Genomic DNA, 17,701 nt, shown 5'->3' with positions numbered 1-17,701 from the left:
TAGTGCAGGCTTCTGGAACGCCATTAGAACTCCTTTCTTAGTCAAGGAGACTGGTCCTAAAATTGAGATAGCTATCCCAGAAACGGATTGGATTAGGCACTTTGCTCAGGTCTATGAAGGAGATGAACCCTCACTTGCACCTTGTCCCACTACTTGTCATCCTAAATCAAGGGACTTGGTGTTTACTTTGGAGGAAGTTGAAAGGGCTCTTCATGCTAGCCAGGGTGGTACGGCTCCTAGCCCTGACGGGATGCCCATAGATCTATTTACGGCAAGTGTCCCTTTGTGGGGGCCCCTTCGGGTCCAGGTGCTTAATGCAAGCTGTCATTCTGGCTTTTTATCTACCTGGGTGGAGTCTATTATCGTGCCCATCTTCAAGAAGGGAGATAGACAAGACCCGGGATGCCATAGACCAATCTCCTTGCTTGATTCTTTTACAAAGGTAGCTGGGCGGATAATCCTGGAACACCTCCTGGATTGGGCTGATGAAAATTCCATTTTATCTGATATACAATATGGATTCCGGGCCGGGATAGGAACTGTAGAGCAAGGCCTAAATTTTTTAATGCTGATGGGGAAATACACAAGGGCTAAGAAAGGAAACCTGTTTTTAGCCTTTGTGGACCTCTCGGCCACATTTGACTGTGTGGTCCACTCTAAACTATGGAGTTTGCTGGGAGACTTAGGGGTTGATGAAAATATTATTTATTTTCTTAAGCGTTTTTATAGTGACGCCTCAGCTCGGGTCCGTTACGGCCTGAAGGGTGAACGCACAGCCGCAATCCCGATCAAGAGTGGAGTCAGGCAGGGATGTGTCCTGGCTCCATTCCTTTTTAATTTGTACATAAATGGGTTGGAGGCGGCCCTGTGCAGAGAAAATTTAGATTCCCCATATGTATCAGGCCGTCCGATACCAGCACTTTTATATGCTGACGATGCTGTGCTGATGTCACGTACACAAGTGGGCCTACAACGCGTGGTGGATAGATACAATCGCAATGGACCGCACACTGCTAGCCCCTCCTCCGGATCGCCCCTAGGGACTCTGGTACATGGACTTCTTGAGTGGTTCACCCCAGTGGGTGCAAGTAGGTACTTGTTGAACTGATGATCTCTAAAAGCATTATGGTCCATGAAGTAAGCATCAGCGGGTGCGCCTCTGCCAGGGTCTTTAGCAAAAATAACTGTCGCGTTGGCCATCCCTGGACACGTGTTTCGAGGTTGTTACCTCTCATCAGCAGGGAATAGGCATGTATGTAGGGTTGCTGCGTAGGCTGCCAAAAAATTTTCTCAGGTCCGGTACCGCTCGTGGCACGCAGGTGCGTAACCCGGGCTCGTCAGCCCCACCAGCTCAAGGGAGCCTGAATATAAAAGAAAGTCCAATTGGTCGCACACTGCTTGTCCTACCAACGTGTTACCGTGGTGGATAGTTTTACCCTTTTCATAAAAGATCTTGGATTAAGGGTAAACTCTTCCAAAACATTCATTATGCGCTGTGGCAGGGGTTTTAAGGCTAATAGAGCTGTTTTTATTGCAGGACAGAAGCTTGAGGCCACCAAACATTTTTCCTATTTAGGCATACTGTTTGCACAAAATGACTCTTGGGCCCAAGCTGTAGCAGCGAAGAAATTGGCGATATTACGCTCTACTTCTGCCCTCACCATTTTTGCCAAAAAGCTGGGTAAAAGACCACCCGTTGAGCTAATCAAAATCTACAAGGCTAAATGTGTATCTGCTGCTGATGGCAGTGGGGTATGGGGGTTTGCCGACTCTACATCAATCCAGGTAGTCGAAAACTCCTTTTTAAAGTATATTTTAGCCGTCCCAAGCAGTACCTCAGGCTATATCTGCCATGCAGAATTAGGCCTCCCATTCATATCTGATCTAATTAAGCTTGAGCCTATGCTATTATGGCACAGGCTATGGACAAAAGAGGAAACAAAGCTGAATAGGGATATCCTCTCAGATATTTTGAAGTCGGAAGGAGCAATGAGGATTCCCTGGTTGAGATATGTGTATAATTTCTGTAAGGATCTCGGGAAACCAGAGTACTTCTTAAATCCTCTTACTATCTCGGTAGTATCCAGAAAGGACCTGAGGAAAGAGGGCTTGATATTGTTGGATACTTTAAGAATGTCAATAGAGATTACAAAGCCAACTGTCCTGCAACATGAAATATTATTAGCCACTTTTAATATTCAACCCTATTTGATTTTTGTTCCCGGCAATTATGATAGCTTTTTATTGACTCGCTTCAGACTGGGGATCTTTCACAGATTAGTTAGTTTTCCAGTTATTAATGATTGGTCGCGAGAACTGCAGCCTTGCCCTTGTGATAATGTGTCTCCCCAAACGACGATTCATGTTATCCTATTTTGTAAATTTTATGCTATGTTTAGGCGTGGGATACTGGTGCCTTTTCTGAAACAGATGGGACTACGTCAATGTCGCCCAGCTTTGTTATGTTTACAATATCTGGACACTGAAAGAGGCGTTTTAATAACTACAGCTTTCTTGAAAAAAGTGGTTTACTGGAGAAAAAGCATGTTTACTTACCTGAACTCTCAGTATAGTGATGATGATTCGAGTTGAAACTAGTTTATAATGAAATATTGTATATGGTTTTTAATGTGTCTTTTTTAAATACTTTTGTGATTTTATAATATGAAAAGTAATTTGGATATTTTTTAACAGTATGCTTTTATGATTGCTATTCATCAATCGAATAAAGCTATTTTCTTTTTTTTTCACTTCAGAGTACATGAATAACATAAAATATACAAAATAAATAAACTCTAAACTCACATAAGAATGGTAGTAAGTACAGACGTCTACTAAGTACAGACGTCTACTACAGATATTAGTGGTTGGAGTTACATATATACAAGTTGCAAATTCACTCAAGATTACATTTTAAGAATAGTTGAAGCGATTAGGGTTGGACAAATATCTATTACATATTTACAGAGCATGATCTTCATGCCATTGCTGGGGTTCTTGCGGTGCAAGTTCAGGCAGCCCTTCAGGGTGCTGTTGCACTCACTGGGGGTGATCTAGGGCCTGGAGGGATCCTCGAGCTGGTGAAGTCCAGATATCCCCCACGCCCATTGTCCTGGTTGCCCCAACAACTCCAAGGCAGCAGCAGAGATCCCCTGTGGTCTGCAGGGTGTCGATGGGGGTACGCAAGTTCGCTTCCATGTTGCTGAACCCAGCACACAGACTAGGGGTTGAGATGGGGGAGAGGGGGTAGTCGAGTGGGATGGTCTGTGGGGATGTCCAAGTCAGAGGGGGTCGCAGGATCACCTTTGGCGCCAAGTAGGTGCCTCCATAACGACCATGGGCATGTTTTATGGCTAGGTGGGCCAGTTTTTACTACTGATTTTCGTGATATTACTACATATACTACCTGCAGTAAACAGAAATGCATACAGCCTCCCATACCTTGCAAAATACCCATACGTGTCTTTAAACGTTCACAATTGACTTATTTGCGAACCTAGGCCTCTTTTTAGCTATCTGGTTAAATGGGGGGCACTTTTATTTTGGGGCCCGTGCTTATTTTTTTGTCCCAGTCTGACCGTGATTACAACAATGGCACACCAGTGGGAAGATGTGCACTGTACAGGAATGTCAAAATCATTCTGGCAAAGCAGGTACTGGAAGGTGAACTGAAGGTCAGAATCACGTGAACTAGAAGGCTGGTGGTATTCTAGATCCAAAGGCATTGTTTCCGCTCCCAAAAGAATCACTGAAAGCTAATGTACAGAGCATCAGTCATTCTGTGTAACAGTCTGGAATCCCTTAAAAATAGCTACAAAGCTTAGTCTGCGATTTAATGTGAGCCAATGCTTTCTTACTGGCATTCACGTTCTGGATAAGACACGCATTTCAGAATGGTAATTATACATACTTTCCCAAAGAAACATCCAATATTTAATTGAGTTCGTTTTCTTAATAAAAGATGGTAACCACCATATATTGCATTTTCATGTCCCAGCAACAATCATTTGCCAACGGCTCAATTTTGTGCACTTGTTTTTTAAGTGCTTCCTTTGTCGCGCAAATATGTATAATGCATTTGCTTTTCACACGGTGCCCTGGGCTATTTTACTTACTAATTATTATGCAGCGTGCTTCTTTGTTGAGTGGATGTTAGTGTCTATCTTTTAACAAAGAGAAAGCCGCTACGTGTGAACGGCTAACACGCCTAGTTGGTACTATCAAAACATAACGTGTATTGGTAACACCCAGAAGGGCAACTTGGCACTGAATAACAAAGGGTTATATTATTTATCATCTCTCAGGAGTCCCTAGAAACATGCAATACTGCTGGGGTTCGGGCCCCCACACGGCTTGGAGACTATGAGCTGTCTCGGTAGCTGCCAAACCGCACCACACAGCAGCGCGCGTCCCGGCCCCGGCAAGACACGACATGTCCTTTGCCGCGCGCACAGCCCTGGAGGCGGCACGGAAATCAGACGGGACTTTTTGATCTGGGTTTTTCGAGAGGGAGAGGAAGGTCGTGGTCTTGGTTTGCTTTCTGAGTATTGCCTGCGCCACAGTTCACAAGTTACAGGAAAATGCCAAACCCACAAGCCGCCCTCAAGCACTCCATCCCCGTGTCCTCTCAGAGAAACGAGTGCAGTTTTATTTCGGCCACCAAACCATCTCGAACGAAGCATAAGACAACTTAGCAGTTTGGAAATTAGTTTAAATAGAAAAGTTTAATTTACGGTAGCCAACAGAGGTGATCAGGTCCAGGGTCTGACAGTCCAGCAGGACTGGGAAAGTGTCAAGCTTCCGGCATGCCAAAGTAGGAACAAAAACCAACCTTGGCATGAATATTGTTTGTAGCTTTGCCACCTAATGTAATCAATGAGAACACGTGACACTGTTTCAATAAAAATTTGAAGGAACCAGGAGAGTTTTAAGGCATATGCCGAGTGGGCAATTGCTCAGGACCCATGCTTTCCATGCCCCCTCCATCCCCCCCCCACCCCCCCTCCGGCGATAAAGTGCAGTTCTCCCCGCCCAACCTCACCTATGTTTAATTCTCTATCGGAACCTCTCTTTGCCTATATGCAATAATGTTTGGCATCAAGTAGACTTTTAGTAGCAGATAATAGGTAAAAAAATTAAAATTTGTGCCCAACTGGGGCCCTAAAATACTCCTTGCCCAGAATCCTGAAAATCCTTAAAAAATATAACAATGGAGAGAAGAACTCAAGAAGACTCCCTCTAGATATTTGCTTCCCCATTCTCTACTGAAAACTAGCCAGAGCATCTGTGGCCCTCGAACCATCCCCAATTCACTCTTATATTGTCAGCTAACAGTTCAGCAGAGTTTCCTCAATTAATGCAATATGGTGGAAGCTGAATGACTACAGAAACCTAAAGATGCAATAAGACAACCCAAGCTAGGTATAGACCTACTTACATACCCACCTGATCAACTGCTATAAGTGAAATGTCCTCACAAATCCTCTGAGGAATGGTTCTGTGACATAGGCACGCATGGCTAAACCACGTGTGCCTCTACTACGCTGCCTAAACCACAAATGCGTCTGAACAAGTATTCCTTTACCAGGCATGTCTTTACCACGCATTTTTGTGGTAAAGGCATGACTGGTATAGGGATGAGTGGTAAAGATCACACCCTATGCCACTAGCCTTTAGCCCTAACATCAACATCGACCCCCAGCCCTAAAAAGTACTCCGACCCCCGAGCCGTTAAAACTAATCGGGTCTCCCCCCCCTCACCCCGAGTCCTAACAATTTCTGCGACGCCCCCGGAGTCCTAAAACTACTGACCCCTTGGAGTCCAAAAAATTACCCTGACCCCCAAGCCCTAAAAACGACCCGACCTCCACATAAGCCCTAAAAGCAACTCAACCCCCCAGCCTTAAAAACTGTAGTAAAGAGGATCTGGAGACAGCAGATGTCTTTAGCAGTATTCTTTATTGTTGTAGATAAGAGGTGGAGTAAGAGCAGACCCTCCACTGCAGCAGCAACCAGTCAACTGCCACAATGTAGAATCCACAGAGCAAGCACACAAGGAACATAGAATATAGAACATCAAGTGCAGGTATTCTTAGGAAAGACTAGAATGACAACTTACAATGTACTACACATCTTCTCCCTTTCTGTTGTTTGAGGAAAGAGAAGAAAAGAAAGAAAAAAAACGGATAAAGGAAACTTAACAAACAAAATCTTGCAAATAAGCAGGAGGCCGCCGAGGCCTAAGAGAACGTGTACAACTGGAATCACCTTGATCAGGAGCAAGAGCCTGCGAAAAAGCATGAGCATCGCCACCACCAGAGACATTAACTTCATTTTGGACGAGAGAACCAGAAGGCGTGTCATTTGCCAACAAGTAGCCACTAGTAGAAGGACCACTAGAAACGGGAATGGGAGAAGTGGAATCATCACAAGGCAGAGGAGACGAAGAAGCGAAAGACTTCTCCCTCTTATAAAGAGCAACCCTCCTAAAGTTCCAACACTCCCCATTATTAAGAATGACACAATGGTTGAGAACCTTCTTGACCTTGAATGGTCCCTTGAATTTTGACAAACCTTTTTGTAACCTCCCCAACTTAATCTTGACCAAATCACCTACAGAAAAAGGAGATGAAGAAATAGTCCGGGAAGAAAATTCACCAACCTTGGTTTGCTCACTATCAAAAACATTACCCTGAGACTGCAAAGTGACAACATTCCTCATCCAGGACGGAAACAACTTCAAACCAGGATCACGTCCTCTCATCAATTGAAAAGGAGACAAATCTCCGCTAGCTAAGGGGGTGGTACGATAGGCCCACAACATTTCATTCACCATTTTCCTGACAATATGACCACCACTGGAGGCCATCTGGATAATGCCCTTGACAACTTTATTCGCCCTTTCACAAACAGCATTGCCTTGGGGGTTATACAAGGACGTACGATGATGAGAGATACCACACTCTTTCAAGAAAATTTGCATATCTTTGGATGTGAGTTGTGGACCATTATCAGTAATAATGATAGAAGGCAAACCCTCATCTTTGAAAAGATTCCCTAAAAATCTGATGGTATTAGGTGTAGTGATATCATTAGTGAAATGGACCACCAACCATCTAGTGAAGACATCAACAACAACAACAGCAAATCTGTCACTTTCACCTAACTCACCCATGGGACCAATGAAGTCAAGGGAAATAGTATGCCAGGGTAAATTGGGACTCAGAATGTGCGCACCAGGAACAACTTTAGGACCAGTTTTTAAACGCTTCTCGCATTCCCTGCATAAAGGACAATTCTCAATCCAATCAACAACTTGAGAATCAACGCCAGGCCACCAAAAGTGGTCCTTAATGCGTCTTTGAGTGAGGGTCTGGCCCATGTGCCCCTCATGTGCCAAAGCCAACAATTTAGTCCTCAACCCAAAGGGTGGTATGAATTTCTCACCCTTAAAAAGAATGTCACCAACAATTGAAAGCTCATCCAGGACCTTAATATAAGGTCTAACAGAAACAGAAACAGAACTCTCACGTCTAGACCCCAATCTGACGAATCTGATAACCTCCTGAAGAGTAGTATCAACAGTCATTTCCTTAGACCAATCACTAGAGGAAAAAACACCTTCACCCGCAACATCATCCAAATTCAAGGGCACCACCAAATTGTGAGGAGAACGCCAGTCCAAAGATAGCCTCGAAAGACAATCGGCCTGGACATTCCTCCAACCAGGAATGTATTCCATAGAGTACTGAAATTCCTGTAATCTGGCTGCTAGCTTCATGAGCCGAGCCGAACCCTTACCCGCCCCACCAGGAGAAAGGACCTTGATAAGAGGCTTGTGATCAGACCTTAAAATGAATTTCATGCCCCACAAATATGTGCGGAAGTATTCAACAGCCCAAGAAGCAGCTAGCGCCTCCCTTTCGATAACAGAATAATTGTTTTCTGTGTCAGTGAGGGTCCTAGAGGCGAAAGCAATGGTGACTTCCGACGCCCCTTTCATTTGTGACAGCATAGCACCCAAACCATGCGCGCTGGCATCCACAGTGACAATTGACTTATTATGAATGTCAAAGGAAGACAACATCTTGGCATCTCAAATCTCATTTTTGATATTTACAAAACATTCCTGTTGTTCAACCCCCCAGGTGAAACCAATACCACGTTTAAGCAGAGATCTTATACAAACAGTCTTATCAGAAAAATTCTTGACAAACTTTGAATAATATTCTATTAATCCCATAAAGGAACGTAGCTGATCTTTGTCACAAGGAGGAGGTGCAGAGCAAATAGCCTCACACAAGTCTCTTTTGGGTTTGATGCCAGAGGAGGTGATAGTGTACCCCAAATAGTCCACTTGATCCACTCCAAACAAACACTTATCCTTGCGTAGGGTAAGACCAGCATTAGATAATTTCTCCAGTGGAATTATGCTGACATTCAGTAAGGCCAAAAATCAGGATATCATCCTGAAAATAGACAACTTTGGGCACACCTTCGAAGATGCCAGAAACCATGCGTTGAAAAACGCTCGCTGCTGACTTGAGACCAAATGGCAGACGAGTGAACTGATAGGTACCCCAAGGAGTGATGAAGGCTGTTAAACTTTTGGAGTCCCTGTGCAAATCGATTTGGTGGTGTGCGCTCCTGAGGTCCAATTTAGAGAAGAATTTGGCGCCATTGAGAGTGGTAACTAACTCAGCTATGTTAGGCAGAGGAAAAGTGTCAGCTACTACACAGTGATTAAGAGACCTGAGGTCGACACAGAAACAGAGCTTGCCGTCCGATTTCTTGGTGACGACAATGGGCGAAACCCAAGGAGAGGCTTCGACAGGCTCAATGACCCCAGAAGCCAACATGTCATCAAGAAGACCTTTGACTTCGTCCCTAATGACAATGGGAATACGTCTCACCTTGTGCTGGACAGGGATTGAGTTAGGTTTAAGTATAATCGTATGTGAGTAGCCCTTAAGACGGCCTAGGCTCTCCCCAAAAAACATCTTTAAAGTTGGAGAGTAAGGAAAGCAACTCCGTGTCCTCCACAACCATGACCTGGGGATCAGCACGGGGGTTGAAAACAATAGAGAGATCGTATTGGTGTACCCAACCAAGGATAGCAGGACCCGATTCCGAGACATAGACTTTCCCAAAAATTTGTCTCGTAGAAAACTTAATGTTGGCCTCAAAGTAACCAAGAATGTTTAGGGGTTCACCCTGATACCCACCAGGAGAAATATCTTTTGGAAGGAGTGGACCCATCCCCCACAAGTCAACAAAAAGCGAGTTGGGAATAATGGTGTAACGTGAACCAGTGTCCACCATCAAATAAACATTCTTATCATTAATATTGAAAAGTGCTTTAGGTCTGTTTTTTCGTTTGTGCTCTTCATGTTGGAGACCACCATCATTACCAACAACTAAAATCTTGTCTGTGTCATCCCTGACTTCTGAAATGTCACTTACACATGACACATGACCAGCCAAAAGATCAGCATGTCCGCCCACTCTTAAAGAGTCTTCATTGGCTGCCGGTATCCGCCCGCTGTAAATTTAAGTTAGCCTGCACTATCTTTAAGTCCCTCTCTGGTTTAGGTCCCTCCTTTATTTCTTCCCTTCTCCATTCTTATACCCCGTCCCGCAACTTACGTTCATCCCAAATGGCCCTGTTATCCGTCCCCAGGTTCAAGAGGAAAAAACACGGGGGCCTGATGTTCTCTCTTCTGGCTCCATCCCTCTGAAACCCCCTTCCACTCTCCCTTAGACTTGCACCTTCATACTCTGGTTTCAGATCACTCCTTAAAACCTTCCTCTTCACTATCTCATACCCTTAGATTCTGTTTTACATCCTCCTTCACCACGCCCCAGCACAGCGCCAAGAAACCTAATGGTGTTAGCCGCGCTTTACAAATCTTTTTCAAATCAAAAATCAAAATCAAATCACACAGATGAACGAGCTTTACCTCTGCAAACACGAGCATAGTGCCCCAACTTGCCACACTTCATACATTCTTGCTTAGCTGCAAAACAAAATTTGGAATCAGAAGCATGAGCAAAACTACCACATCTCAAGCATTGCTTAGAAGGAAGAGGTTTAACAGTACTTTGACTCTTAACGTTGACTGTTTTTCTGTTGAAAAACTTCTTCTGCTTAATGAGAGCAATATCGTCTTGATCATCATCCTCCTGTGGGGAAAACATGTGTGAATGACAAGACACTTCACCAACGTCACTTGAAATTGCTCTTTTTTCTAATTCTTTCATGCACCCCTCGGATTGCTCAACAACTTTTGCCAAATCAATTGCTGTTTGAAGATTGGGATTCTTTGCTGCCCATAGACGCTCCTGAATTTTTTTATTGTTACATTGCACAATGAGCTGGTCTCTAATTAGCTCATCAGTCATATTGCCAAATTTGCACTTGACGGACATTTCGCGCAATCTGGAAACAAAGTCATCTATAGTTTCACCCATTTTCTGACTTTTGGTGTAAAACTTATATCTATTCATCACAAGGTTTTCCTCCTTGGCATATCTGACCTCAAGACGAGAAACAGCTTCCTTATACTCATCCAAAGGAGCTTGTGCACCAGCTTGAAGGACTTGTGGCAAGAACCTGAAAACACGCTGGCCCTCTTTACCAAGAGAACTCAAAAGAAGCGCTTTCTTGCGTTTAGCAGAGTATTCCTGTGCATCCAAGGCATCCAGATAGTTCTCAAACATGGGAAACCAGTCTTTCCATGATATGCTGGGTTGGCCTGGGATGGGAAGAAAACTAGGAGGTAGAACCACAGTGCCACTCTGCAAGGCTGCTTGCTCAGACATGACTGATGTTGTTGTGAAGTAAGGCAAGTAAACAAAGGAGTATAAATGGTGAGTTGACTGTAAAAAAAAACTGTATTAAACACCCCAATGAAATAAGTCAGAAAATAGTCCAACAGAATTAAATATGAACGAGTTTGAACAACGTATGCAGGAGAACATATGAGCAGAAATCGCTAATAATAGGCAATTGAAATAAAGATTTACTTGATGAGAATTGCCAAAAGACGTGCGCATCGTCGTTGCATTGCTGGAGATGAATCGGTTACTACGGTAACAGAAAATGGCTTCCAACAGCGTAATGACGTAGTACGCTGCTCCAATAGCGTCGATTGCCCCACAGACGTGTAGACGTTGCACAAAGCGTCGCACAGAGAGTTGGGACGCGGAGACTGAAGGCGCGAAGGAAGCGAGCAGGCAGACGTCACAAGGACAATTGCTAACTCCCCTTGAACGCTCTAAGACGTCATCAGTTGAAGGGAGGCGAAGACAGGAGCAGGAGACAGCCGGAGGAAGAGACGGTGGGTGTACAGAGGAGGAGAACAGCAAAACAATTAAAGTAATAACTTGCCAATTCCTTTTGAAAGTCCTCCGTGAAGCCGTGAAGTCTTCCTAGAAGAGCTGTGATTGAGTAGAGAAAACGGAGCCAGATTCATCTCATATCGGTCTGCTCTTAACTCTTAGGGCTGTGATGAGTCGATGGGTTCAGACAAACGTCGCCAAAATATTGTAGTAAAGAGGATCTGGAGACAGCAGATGTCTTTAGCAGTATTCTTTATTGTTGTAGATAAGAGGTGGAGTAAGAGCAGACCCTCCACTGCAGCAGCAACCAGTCAACTGCCACAATGTAGAATCCACAGAGCAAGCACACAAGGAACATAGAATATAGAACATCAAGTGCAGGTATTCTTAGGAAAGACTAGAATGACAACTTACAATGTACTACAAAAACAATCCCACCTCCCTCAGCCCTAACCCTGAGCCCTAAAACAGCTCCAACCCGTAAAACCTACCCTCCTCCCCCTAAAACCCGGCCCCAGTCCCACTTGCCTTGATTGCTCCTGAGGCGTGAGCCGGGAGTTGCTCAGAACAACACTAAATTGCCACCGTTTTTGCTAAATTATGCACAGGATATGTTTGCTGCTATTTAGAGGAGATAATTCACTGTTTTTACTCGTTTTTAAAAATTTTGTGTAACTTGTTGCTTTTGGCTCCTAATTGAGGACATAAGTAGTCCTAAAGTCAGGTCGCTATTTTTTAGGATTTTGAAGTTCCAGAAAGGAGGGAAACGCGATCAGACACTCACCTGGACAGCCGCCATTTTGAGTGGGCCAAGGTGAGCGCTCTAGTCTTTTACCTCCCAGACCTTCAATAAGCGGGCTGGCGCGACCGCACAGCCTTGATTGCTCCTGAGGCGTGAGCCGGGAGTTGCTCAGAACAATACCAAATTGCCACAGTTTTTGCTAAATTATACACAGGATATGTTTGCTGCTATTTAGAGGAGATAATTCACTGTTTTTACTCGTTTTTAAAAATGTTGTGTAACTTGTTGCTTTTGGCTCCTAATTGAGGACATAAGTAGTCCTAAAGTCAGGTCGCTATTTTTTTAGGATTTTGAAGTTCCAGAAAGGAGGGAAACGTGATCAGACACTCACCTGGACGGCAGCCATTTTGAGTGGGCCATGGTGAGCGCTCTAATCTTTTCCCTCCCAGACCTTCAAAAAGCGGGCTGGCGCGACCGCGCAGCCTTGATTGCTCCTGAGGCTTGAGCCGGGAGTTGCTCAGAACAATACCAAATTGCCACAGTTTTTGCTAAATTTTGTACAGGATATGTTTGCTGCTATTTGGAGGAGATAATTCACTGTTTTTACTCGTTTTTAAAAATTTTGTGTAACTTGTTGCTTTTGGCTCCTAATTGAGGACATAAGTAGTCCTAAAGTCAGGTCGCTATTTTTTAGGATTTTGAAGTTCCAGAAAGGAGGCAAACGCGATTATACACTCACCTGGACGGCCGCCATTTTGAGTGGGCCAAGGTGAGCGCTCTAGTCTTTTCCCTCCCAGAACTTCAAAAAGCGGGCTGGCGCGACCGCGCAGCGGACGCGCGCAGTGGGCGTGCCAAAGGCAAGCCCGTCTGCGCCAGTCCGCGCTAAGGCAGCGCCCAGCGCCAGCCACGCTGTCCGTTTTGTTGAGGGAAGGCCTTCTTCTCTAAAAACGGACGCCAGACATTACTCTAGTGAGACCTTGCTTAATATTGGGGTACGCCATGCCAACAAGGGTAATCTTGCCTTTGCTGACTCAGCTCTCCCCTTGAGCGATTTCCTTGCTGGAAGTCTCCTATCGTGCGTACTTCTTAATGTAAGGTTTCTGCCAAAACATTGTGTTGAAATTCAATTGTTAGTAGATTCTCATCAGCTCGATGTTTTATTTATGACGGAGACCTGGACTCGCCCTGACTGCGAGATCGAGCCAGGTTGGGCCTGCCCGCCAGGTTGTAAAATTCTACATCTCCCCAGACCTAACGGTAGGGGAGGCGGGGTGGGGGTCATCTATATGGCCTCCTGGCAAATCGGGACCATTGATCTGGATCCGGTTAATGGTGTGGAGCTACTTGGCCTGGCTATAAAAAATGCCTCTGGGCTTATCTTTACTGGGGTAATCTGTTATAGACCCCATGGGGCCTTTACTGTTCAACAACAACAATCGCTGTTAGCCACTCTCACTAACATGGCAGTCACTCACAACAAATTGATAGTTTTAGGGGACTTTAATCTTGGGCTAAATGATTCCCTTGACGTGGGGTTCTGTAATCTACTCCACTCGTGCGAAGGCCTCGGCCTTTTTCAGCATGTTATGGGCGCTACGCATAAGGGGGTCATAGCCTTGACCATCTCTTTCCGGGTCCTCATCTGCTGCACATGGGGGAAATCTCACCCATGGACTGGACAGACCATTTCCTAATTACATTTTATGTTAATTTTAATGTTGCCCAGACCCGGCCTGCGTGTACCACCACTGAAACTTTGTGTAGGGACTGGAAGGCCCTTGCACGATTGAGATCCTCAGACTCGGTGTTTAAGGTCGGAGACTGTTTTTCCCGGGACAAACAGGTTGACGAGAATTTTGCCTTGTTATGCCTTAGGATTACCGCGACGGTAGACTCTCATGCCCCTCTAAAAAAAAAACTTAGATGTAAGGGCAGAGCCTCCGCCCCTTGGTTTAATGATACTCTGAAATCCATGAAATTAGCATGTAAACAGGCAGAAAGGAAATGGAGGCGGGGCTACAAGGACTCAGACAGGCTGCTTTGGAAGCTTAAAATTGTTGAGTATAAGACCTTGATTCATAAATCCAAAGCAGAATATTTTTGCTCCACGATCTGCAATGCTTCAAACAGCTCTAGGAGCATTTTTAATATTCCGAACAGCCTTACCAGTCCTGATTGTTCCAAGAACTCGATACCCCCTTCGCAGGAGCTCTGTGAGAACTTGGCTAAGTTCTTCAGAGAAAAAATTGAGATAATTATCAATGATCTCAAAGTTCCCACTGATTCCAGTTGCTCCCATACCCTGAAAGATTGGGCCTTGGAGGGTGGGGATAATGGCCCCTGTTGGCAGCCTGCTGATCAACTATCAGAGTTTCCTCCCCTAGGGGAGGAGGACTTCAGTAGGCTCTGGCTCGCCCTTGGACCCGATCCCACACAAGATCTGGAAAGAGTATGAGGTGGAATTATTTCCTACTCTTCGCCTGATTTGCAACCAGTCTCTGGCCAGCGGTATAGTACCCGCTCGCTGGAAACAAGCTCTGGTATCCCCGCTGCTGACAAAACCATCATTGGATCCAGAATGCTCTAAGAACTACAGACCAATCTCTCTGCTACCTTTTCCTGCAAAGATTGTCGAACGCAGGGTTAGTGTATCACTCTCTAAACATCTGGAGCAACATCAGCAGCTTGAGGAATTGCAATTTGGCTTTCGCCCTGCCCATGGGACGGAGATGGCCCTGGTTACTGCCATGGATGAGCTTCAAATGCATGCAGACAGGGGACAGGCAGCAGCTCTGATTCTGCTTGACCTGTCTGCCGCATTTGATACGGTCAACCATGAGACCCTCCTGAGCAGTCTGTGTGAGGCTGGGGTGAGAGGCTGCGCCTTACGCTGGTTTCGGTCCTTTCTGGAGGACAGACAGCAGACTGTGTCACTTCCCCCTTTCCAATCCGCGTTTTTCTCTGTGCCGCATGGGGTCCCTCAGGGTTCGGCAATCAGCCCCATTCTGTTAAATCTTTATTTAAAACCCTTGATATCTTTGATCAAATCATATAAGATCAATACGATTAACTATGCGGACGACAGAAACATCGATTAAGGTTTTGCCAGTTAAAACTGTGCGTAACCTAGGCATTATGCTAGATAATAAGTTGACCATGGAGGCTCAGGTTGCGAAAACCGTGTCCTGTTGTTTTGCCCTGATTAGGTCCCTTCGCAAGATTATGCCATTATTACCTACCCACCCTCGTGCTCTGGTGGCTAGATGTACAATCCTGAGTAGACTCGATTACTGCAATGCCCTCCTACTTGAGTCCCCCAGCTTTCTGTTAGACAGACTTCAAAGAATTCAATCAGCGGCTGCCAGAATGGCCTTGGGATGGCCTAGAAGAGCGTCTGCATCTGCAGGTCTGGCCGAACTCCACTGGCTTCCCCTCAGGCAGAGAGTACAATTTAAGTCTCTCTGCCTTGGGTTTAAAGCCCTTTATGGGCTAGGCCCTAGAGCACTGCAATCTAAATTTGCTTGGTACACTCCCACCAGGGCACTTCGTTCTTCTTCGGCCTGGCTGGTGAGTGTACCTAGATTCAAGAAAGTCAGGGCAGGGGGTAGATCCTTTGGAGTGGCTGCGGCCAAACTTTGGAACAGTCTACCTTGGGAGATTAGACAAGTTGGGAAACTTCTCCCATTCAGAAAATGTGTGAAGACCTGGCTGTTCACCAGGGTCTGAGTTCTTTGGTACCTTCTGGACACCTCTCTTCCTCACTTCTCATGGAGCCCCAGCGCCAGGATGCCTGCAAGGCGACAGTGCGCTTTATAAGACTTATAAATAAATAAAATAAATAAATTACCGCACCGTGTCCTCTCCCGATCCTTTCCGGGTACCTGGGCTACCCCATCTCAGCATCTATACCACGCATTGCCTTAACCGCGAAGGCAGGCGTGGTTGCGCTTGCGTTGGAACAGCACGCGTGGCTCTGCCCACGTTGTTCAGGCCGTTTCCCCTGAGGAATCAATGTGTGCGATGACCTCGAGGCAACTATTACATTCATAGCATCGATGTGATGGGTTGTCCTGCACAATCAGCTCCTCCACCTACAGGACACCTTCGCTCACCATTCCCTCAAAGACTTCCTCACTCTCAACCATCACCCGGTGCTGCACTTGATTCCCACAATCACGTCCAATGCGAACAATGACACCACATAGCCAGCTACAGCCTGTGCATGTAAGTGATGGGGCTAGGTGTGGTGGGGGGAGACAACGAGGAAAAATGTATTATTTCATTTTCGCTTGTGGTCATCTGTCAAATCCCAGGGCACTATGTAATCCTGGCCAAATGACTTATCATCCACATTGAAAACATTAATTTTAACCTGCCCCTAAATAGGTGTACTCCTGGAAGGATAGGTAGTATTTAAAGCAGCAATAACACCCTGAACATCAGGGTTTTCAATTTATCAAGTGCAATAAACACCACCTATTCAAAGTATTTCCCATTTACAGGGAACAACATGAGGATGTTGGTGCTTATTGCACCAAAATCCAAATTTCTCTAAATAAAAGGCCTTTTTGACTCTTGAAATTTCGGCTGGTTTGACCCACATAAATTTGCAGATGGGATGTGAACTTTATTGCACCTGGCAAATACTGTGTGTGATAAACATCATAAAGCTCTTCACATTACTACTGCTTTCATGACTCACCTGTTCCGCATATCTCATTTACTGCTCAACCTCAATCTCCCTCTCACAAGTACGTTCCAGTACTGTGAATTTTACAACCTCGACCAAAGGTGGATTTTCAGCAGATACAGTTGTGTGCAGCACTAACCCACATGTGAAACTTTAAATAAGCTAACAGTTGCATTAATGTCCCCGTGTAACTGTCAGGACTTATGTTGGTCCTCTGTGCCATGAGGAAATGCGTAACTTTCCATTCCAACATTAGTTTTATTTCCAAACTTCTAACTTTGGCAAAAAACACACATTTACTGCACATTATCTGTGAGGGAATGTACGGAACAAACCGAGGACTATGCAAAGACCATTAAGACTTTGCAAGGTCCTTGATTTGATTTATTTCTGCTGCGGGTGCTCAGCCCAGAAACAAAAGTGGGATATCGTTTCCATCGGGAATAGTGTGGGCACACTGGGTGGTAGCAATGTGGGGGGACATCCCTGCATCTTTCGGAACATTCATTCACCAAATGTGAGGAGATGTGTTTTTAGGCAACCACTAAAACAGGTTTGTAAGGACTTTTGAAAAAAGGGTGTTGTGGGAGCCATGTGAGTCACTATGATATTCCTTTGGTGACTAATTAACAGAAATTTCTAGGTTTAATAGGTTTCTCTGGGTGGTAGACACCTCAGAGCCCGAGGTACGGAGATATTCTGTGTGGCAGGTGGGACGAAATTGAAATTCCTCCCACTCTTCTGGCTATATTTAAAAACTACACACAGAAGAAATACACTTCCCCTGGTTTACCAAAGTGATGAGGACCCTTTAGTCCCTAGAGTAGCAGAAAGACTATGGGGGCTTTAGGGGTGGGACCCGATACAAGATGGTCCGGGCCCTACCCCTTTATTTCATTATAAAATATTCCTGGCATCTAGCGGGCTTT

Source organism: Lissotriton helveticus, chromosome 7 (assembly GCF_964261635.1).
Source record: "Lissotriton helveticus chromosome 7, aLisHel1.1, whole genome shotgun sequence".
Lineage (NCBI taxonomy): Eukaryota > Metazoa > Chordata > Amphibia > Caudata > Salamandridae > Lissotriton > Lissotriton helveticus.
This window is presented reverse-complemented; position numbering follows the sequence as displayed.